This window comes from Bremia lactucae, linkage group LG13 (assembly GCF_004359215.1).
Source record: "Bremia lactucae strain SF5 linkage group LG13, whole genome shotgun sequence".
In the NCBI taxonomy this organism is placed as follows: Eukaryota; Oomycota; class Peronosporomycetes; order Peronosporales; family Peronosporaceae; genus Bremia; species Bremia lactucae.
Genome location: NC_090622.1, coordinates 1274197 through 1282069, shown reverse-complemented (window position 1 = coordinate 1282069; position 7873 = coordinate 1274197).

The following is a 7873-nucleotide window of genomic DNA, read 5'->3' as shown; positions in this document are numbered from 1 at the left end:
TTCGGCTCAGTCATACCTTTGAGCCGTCTTGTGCCGAATTTAGGGTTCGAGAAGAGATCCTAGATTTGAAACAGGGAAGCGAGACCTTCACAACAATGCTCAGCATACATTATACTGAGGAAGTTTTATCGATATTCACCTGAGAAGCAAACACAGGCAACTATTTTCGTCAAGGGTCTTGCAGATGGTCGTGGCAAGACCCACCTGCTCCAGCTCAGATTAGAGACACTAGATCAAGCTATCGCTGTAGCGGAAAAGAAAGACTTTCGCTGAAACAGGCTTTTGTCCACTCGGGTGCTTATCGTCCTTCGAGACATTAAGAAACGTTGGTCCAAACCCCATAGGCCTCGTATATAAAGAGCGAGAACCCTCGCTCTTCAAATTACAAACAATTGCAAAAATACAATTGTTGTTAAAGAACGGACAAGCGTGTAGTGGCCACGCCCAGTGCTAGATTACTCTGTTCTTCGGCGGCTGATACATGGCACGAATATTTGTCTAAAAGATCGCCTATGTGAGGAACATCTTACCGTTCGTCATAAGTGCCGAGTAAGCCACTTCGAGGCCTTATTGAGCAAATAAAACATGGCGTATGACACCAACCGGGTGTCGTCCTCGACACCTGAGTGGGCCGGCTGATGTGGCCAGATGGAAAAATTGAATCCATCCTATTGAGAGCCTCGCTCTGAGCCTGCTCACGCCCAAGCCTATCCTGAGTCTTAGTGTCGGACTCCATCGCGGATTGGCTGTGTGCCTCGGACGCGGACCTTCGCTGTCCGAGCACAAATATCTCAAACTGCTCCAACTAATTTACATATTGCTCAGGAGGAATGCTTATGAGTTTGGCCCGGGCTTGCTTGTCAAGCCCCAGCATCAAGTGCTCTGCCACCTCCCATTATGTTCAGAGAGGTGTAAGAAATGATATTAAGGCTCATTTTCTCGGCACGCTCAGAGAAACGGATCGTTGGAGGGAATACTAAAGCTACTATGAAACGGAGGTAAACGTCCTTGCAGCTTACACGAAACGCTTGAAAAAGCTTTCAGCCTAAGTGATTGGTATCAAGTAAAATTGGAAATTAATTAAATCATTACGAATTGTTTTAATCGTACTAAGTAAGACCGTGTCCCCGTTTTTTCGGGAACCACTTGTTCTCAGGTAGTGCTGTGCCCGCTATTCGGGTACAACACCTGTCTGCTAATAGAATTGTTTATTTTAATTTGTAATAATCCTGTAAAGTGATACATTACACCACGCCCTTCTAAAAAAAGACCTCATTAATCGTAAACGCTCAATTGTCATAACTTTAAAGTTACGACCGAAGCCACGATGACATAGTGCACGACCCACAGTACAACATCACCCCAGAGAATCATAAGCGGGAGAGCAATCATCCACGTGATTAGCCAACAACTCATCATTTGGAAGCTGTTCGAGTTGTCCGGAGCTCACACTCTGGACTCGCTTACAACGATGCAGGACTACTTCTGGCGTGTTCCGGGGCTTTCCGCGAAAAGAGTCTTAAGATTAATGCATACGACACTTTTCAAAGATTCTGTTGCGCATTTACCTGGCGTTTGAATCGAATGCTCGAGGATAGAAAGAGCTTCTACAATGCCTCGAGAGGACGAACTATCGCGCTGATCACTCAATTGATGCTGTTAGCGACATAGTATGCGAGAACGCTTGGAATGAGGACTAAGTCTGCTATGTCCATGTCAACGAGGGATGTTACTCTTGCGACGTCCGCCTTGCGATAAATGACACGTACACCTCGCTGCGTTATGCCTGGATCGGGAAGCACGAGCACGGTTTTATGAACGGTGTACTGCAGTTTTTTGTGGTGCGCCTCGCTGGCGTCAACACTATCGACAGCGGATTAAATGTCTGCTGAATGCTCAGCGCAGGGCGGCGACACATTTGCCTGCCCATCCTGCTCTGCGCTTCTCGTCGAGGTCCCGTTCTCGTAGTCGTGGTGTTACAGCTTCGTCACGACGTTCTCGGTCTCGCAGAGAAATTATCATCAACGCCGTGAATCACGACACAGTTCCTGTTCTCGATGTTTTGAGTCGCCTTACTGTCTTGCTCATTGCGAGACATTCGCGTCTGCTTCGCATTGGGGTGGTCCAACTTCATTAACTCATATGCTCGAACAGCGTCCGGAACGTCGCGAAGAAGCAACGAATGCGGTTCCCACTTATTCTGCTCGGGTAGAAACCCAATCCAGTATTTATGATACTTGCGCGCGGTGGAACGGCGCACGTCTCGTGAGCCGGCGTAGCTGCTTCGGGAGAGGGTTCTCGTGACCTACAATACAATCCACGATGCAGCGAACCTGACCACAAGCGGTGGTGGTCCCTCGCGATGGTAACGCTGGCGTCTTGGTTGCCCAGGTGGGTGCTGATGAGGCTGAACAAGGAGACCAAGGCTGCCGACGCTCTGCTAGAAGCGACTGCTCACGAGCGTACTGCAGAAAGAACTGCTAGTGAGATTCGGCAGTCAGATTGTGAGTTGATCGAACGCGGAGAACCTGAAACGCCAGTTCTCGGTCATGCTCAGACGGGAACGCAGCCGCTTCTAATTTCATTCGCGCGTCAGGCATTAAAGGAAGGGGGGGTCAATCTACGAGCCTTTGACTCCGATTTCGAAATCAACCCAATAAGCTTAGCTGGGCGATATTTTCTTTAGCCGCCCGACGTATATTGTCAAGTAAAGTCGCAACAATGAGTGGATATCTAGCGTGTAGACGTCGCCGATCGCCTCAAAAACCGGGATGGTCCGATAAAGCGTGGCGCGAGTTTACTCGCGCCTTGGTTGGTAGTTGTTGAATCCCTTAGGCCTTCTGTAGACAATAATACACAATCACGTTTTTGGAACTTACTCATGTTTTTCTCCAATGACGCACTTTTAAAGTTGACCTTCAATTGGGCGTCACCCACAGCTTACAGCACAGCCGATAAATGACGATTGTGCGAATATAATCTCCCAGCCCATCCTCGACCCTACTATGTACGAATACATCGTTCAAATTATTGGGGCGCGTAGGCACGGTGCTGACGCATCACGTAAGCCACCACTTGGTTAAATGTCGTTAATGAGTTTCTTAGCCTTATGCATCACAAGCCACTCTCAAAGCATATCGCTTGGGGTGATTACTGCCGTTTTGGCGATATCGGACTTTTTCATGAGTACCTGATTGTAGCCGTCCTAACAATCTAACGCGGAAAAGATAGTTGACTTTGCCACGGAGTTTTATATGAGAGGCATCCCTAGTTGCGATGCTCCAGCACATCTTAAAATCTGCCAAGGAGATAGTAAAAATCCAGGAGATGTGGAATCTGTTCTTTGCCGAACTTCACATAAAAAGATCCACAAGTAGTCGCACTAGTTCCGGACGAGAACTTGGTGGACTTCTTGTCGTCGCCCACAGTAGGTGAGAGCGTCTTGAAGACAGACAAAAGGCTCGCTGCTCGGGGCTGGGATGCCTTAGAGGACAGCCCTTTATTTAGGAATTCTGTGGAAACATCGTCATAAGTTCCCAAAAGAAGTGTCAAGCCGCCTACCGGCAGATAGCGGCATCGGGCACGAAATTGTTTTGAAACCTGGCACCAAATATATTGTGTTACCAACCATGGCCATTGCCGAAACAAGAAGTCGAGTGAGTCAAGGCGGGACATGTACGTAAGAGCAAGTTGCCAACTGCAGCCCGATCTTCTGTGTGCGTAAAGCCGCAGGTGGATGGCGCGTGGTTTACGCTTTCAATAAGATGCACGCGGCCATCATTTCGGCACAATCCCGCTGAAAGATGTCGGGTTCCTTAGATACCTGTGCTGGGCTGCATCGTTGGTACACATGGTGTACGAGCAGTACCAGACAAGGTAATTGCTGTTAATGAATGGTCACTCCCATAAAACGTGAAGAATTTGCCCAATTCTAAGGGTTCGCTAATTGCTTGCATAAGTATAGCAATAACTTATACCATGTTGAAGTGTTAGTAATATGGTAAAAGGATTATGATCTTGTGTTTACCAACCTTGCTTACTTGCGTGCCTAACGGCTTCTCACGCCCCGTTAGCCTCCTGCCCACTCAGGTTCACAAAATTATACCAGCTTTGCTACTCTATCCTAGGAAACAGTGTCGTCAGCCGTCACTCGTACCTCTTCGTACGCAGGTGCCTGTGCCTTTTTACATACCAGTCACCTCTATTTGGAATTGGAGGTGACTTTTTCCGCAGTAGACGCATTAGAATGTACTGAAACATTTGCATCGCTAACAGCTGCATTAAGCCGTGCAGCTGCCAGCTTTGCTGCCTCACAGGCAACGCGCACGGGTGTTGATACCATGTGCAAACGAATTGATATGAGCAAATTAATAATGCCCTAAATTGGAGTATCAAATAAAAAAACAACAATGCAAAAATAATTTACAGGGAAAGACATAATAGTATTTCTATGTCACTCTACAGCATTGACAATTGTGACTGTTGGTTAAGGTAGGGGTGGTGTAACGGAGTTTCTCGTTACATAAATATTATCTCCTTGGAAGAGTAATATTAAATATTATGTTGTATGAGAGGAAAATAATAAAGAAGAACAAAATTATCTTCGTTATTAATTTTGACTTGATAGTTCCAGTATTACTGAATTTAGTAATATTGACATTATCTGTACTGATTGGTTGATTTGAATTTGAATCAACGTTGTCAAATATCATAAGACACGATTGTGCGGTGCGCATGTAGGCGCCATATACAGCCTGTTATTACTCCGCTGGAAGAATGAATTTTACATTTTGTAAGATCGCCAACAGGTAAATAGTGGGACAGCCATGATCGGAAAGTCGGACATGAAAGTACACCGTACCCACTCCCGAAAGCACAAGTTGTATGCAGATCTCAAAAAGTGTATATTTGCTGCAAGCGAAATACAACTCTCGAGTGCATCATGGGTAAGCACGGTGTACGCCCTAATCCGGAACGATCAAGGCGATCACCGACTGGCCCACGACAGTCGATGTTAACGAATTCCAAATGTTTCCTGGCTTTGAAAATACCTGCACAATTACTCCTGCAATTATGCCGAAATGACAGTACATCTTTATTCTTTGTTGAAGAATAATGTAAAGCGGTCATGGAACGCTAATTGTTAGCGTTCATTTGAGGGTATCAAGCAAAGTTTGATGCAATCGCCAATCCTTGCGATTGTGGATTAAGACAGACCATTTCCTGTGGTCTGTGACGTCAGCGATTTTGCGATCGGCTTTTCGTAAATGCAATATGACACAGACTATCCAGTGCATGACAAGAAACTCATTGCCATCAGATATGCGCTGGCTTAGGTTAGGGTTTATCTCGTAGGAGATAGACCGTACGCGATTATTATCAATCGACGTCAGCTTTAACCAGCTGAACGCAACTATTCAGTGCATGACAAGGAACTCGCTTATTTAGTTTACGGTCTATCTCGTGGGATATAGACCGTTCATTGTACACACGGACCATGCGCCCTCACGCACGGCCGCAAACAGTCCACACGTCTTGCAACGAATGGAGGAATGGTTGTTTTTCTTTGCGGAGTATAACTTCTCAGTGACGTTTAAACCAAGACGACGTAATGTCGTCGCTGATACTCTTTCTCACCTGCTGCGCAAATCAACAGTGAGCATAAACCACTGTTGCAACAATAAGTGTTTCGCCGTCAACAGTTCTCGACAACGTTAGAAGAACATATCAAGAAGATAAGGCTCTTAAAGGGCTGATGGATTACCTTAGAAATCTAGCTCAACAGTCTTTCAAAGGATTGTCGAAGTTGTATCGATCCTTAGCAGATCGAACAGATCGATATAAAACACGCAATGGCTTATAAGTGGCCATCGCGGACGTGAAAAGACCTATCTCACGAAAAGTCGCGACATCTGCTGGCCACGCCGGTAAGAGTTCGTCCGCAAGTACATACGTGCTTGCGAAGTTTGTAAACGGGTGAAGCTTAGTGCTTCACCCGTGCTCCGTTACAACCTCTGCCTGTTCCGGCAGAGTGCTGGCAAACCGTATCTGCGGACTTCGTCTTCAGATTTTCAGACGTTGATACCAAGAATATTGGTTCTTGTATTTGTTGAACGTTTCAGCCAAATCAATCATCTTGCTGCAGTCCCGGAGTCGATCATAGCTAAAAGCTGTGCTCGTGTCTTTGTTGACACGATATTTTGACTCCATGGGTTACCCCGTGAACTGGTTTCAGATCGAAACCCCAGATTCACATTAGAGGTTTGGCATTCTGTGTTTTAATTACTTGGAACACAGTTGAAGGTGTCAACTTCTGACCATCCTGAAGCAGATGGTCAGACAGAACGTGCAAATCGCATCCTCAAAGAGACAATTCGTGGATTTGTCTACTCTTTTACGAGTTGGAGCGAGTTCTTGCCGATGGTATAATTTGCCATCAATAATTCAGCGCATGCTTCTACGAAGCAAGAACCGTATTTCGTGAACGGCTTACGCCATCAGCGCATACCCACCTAGTTTAAGAGTAACTTTTGTTTAAGGAAGGGCTCACTGGAGCAAAGACCAATCTTGCTCTTGTTTATCACGCATTGATCCTAAGGTCAATACGAAGGATACCACTGTAAATTTGATCAACATTGAACGATAATGCTATTACTGACTTTTAAAACGAACAAGCAAAAAGAATATGCGGACCGAAATGGTCGCAAAAATAATAAACGCTTTAGAGTGGGAGAAAAAGTACTATTAAGTACTGCTACTCTACATAAAAATGCAATTTCTGTACTATCTGGAGGTACTTCGAAGTTGTTGCCGCGTTTCATTGGGCCCTTTACGGTGGTAGAAGAGGTTGGAGACCTAACTTATAGGCTCACCCTTCCCTCGTATATGAACACGCACCCCGTGTTTTACGGGGGTCGTCTAAAACGGTATGTAGACCCAAATGAGGTCACATATCCCCATCTGGCTAAGGAGACCGATGGTGACGCCGACTGTGAGTCGAGCGTCGTTCGGGTGAGGGGGACGGTGAAGGCGAAAAGCTATCAGACCGATTCCTCCCTCCACGAACAGGACTTGGAGAACGAGGGACATCACGCGAGTAACGCGGATCCCTCAGCATTATTCGTTCAAAAAGGTCCAAGCGAGTCTTCAGGCGTTCATAACCCTGACGAGCCTTCGCTTGGACATCAACGAGACGACGTATTGCGGATCTCGAGAGTCAGTCGTGAGACTTGACTCTCGAGATCCGCAATACGTCGTTCAGCAGCGTTTAACGCATGTGACTGAACGGACGAAGGTAAGGCAGCCGCGAGTAGGTGGGCGAGATCGCCACTCCTATCGGGCGCCACCTGCACTGATGGATGCGGGTGGGAATCAAGGCTTCCTTGTTGGAAGGTTGCTTGCCCACCGCTCCGTGAGGCAAGGGTATCAGATCCTCGTCCAATAAAAAGGTTGCCGAAGAGTTTTGACTTTTGGGAACCGATCGATACCCTACGTATTGATGTGCCCGGCTTGGTTGCTGCCTATGAAAAGGAGCACCAGCTGAGGCCACTTCGCTAGTCTCAAATGGACTAGCAGAAGCAGCGTAGTGAGAAGAAACAGGGGGTACAGTACCACCCATGATTTCTTCACACGCTCACCGGCGAAATTGATTCCTCGACCGCTATTTCATAGATCGAATGTGGTTGTCTCTGTGCTGCTTTTCTGTTCTTCTGGTCGGGCTTTTCGTTTGCGCGGAACACGATGCGGATGGGGAAAATATGTCGAGCGGTTTTCCGTGATCCCTCCGTGGTTGAAAGACGTTTTCATACTTGTGTGCGTGTTTGAAGCGGGTTTTATATCTGCGCTCTTGGCGGTTTAGCCGGGTCTCTCACAA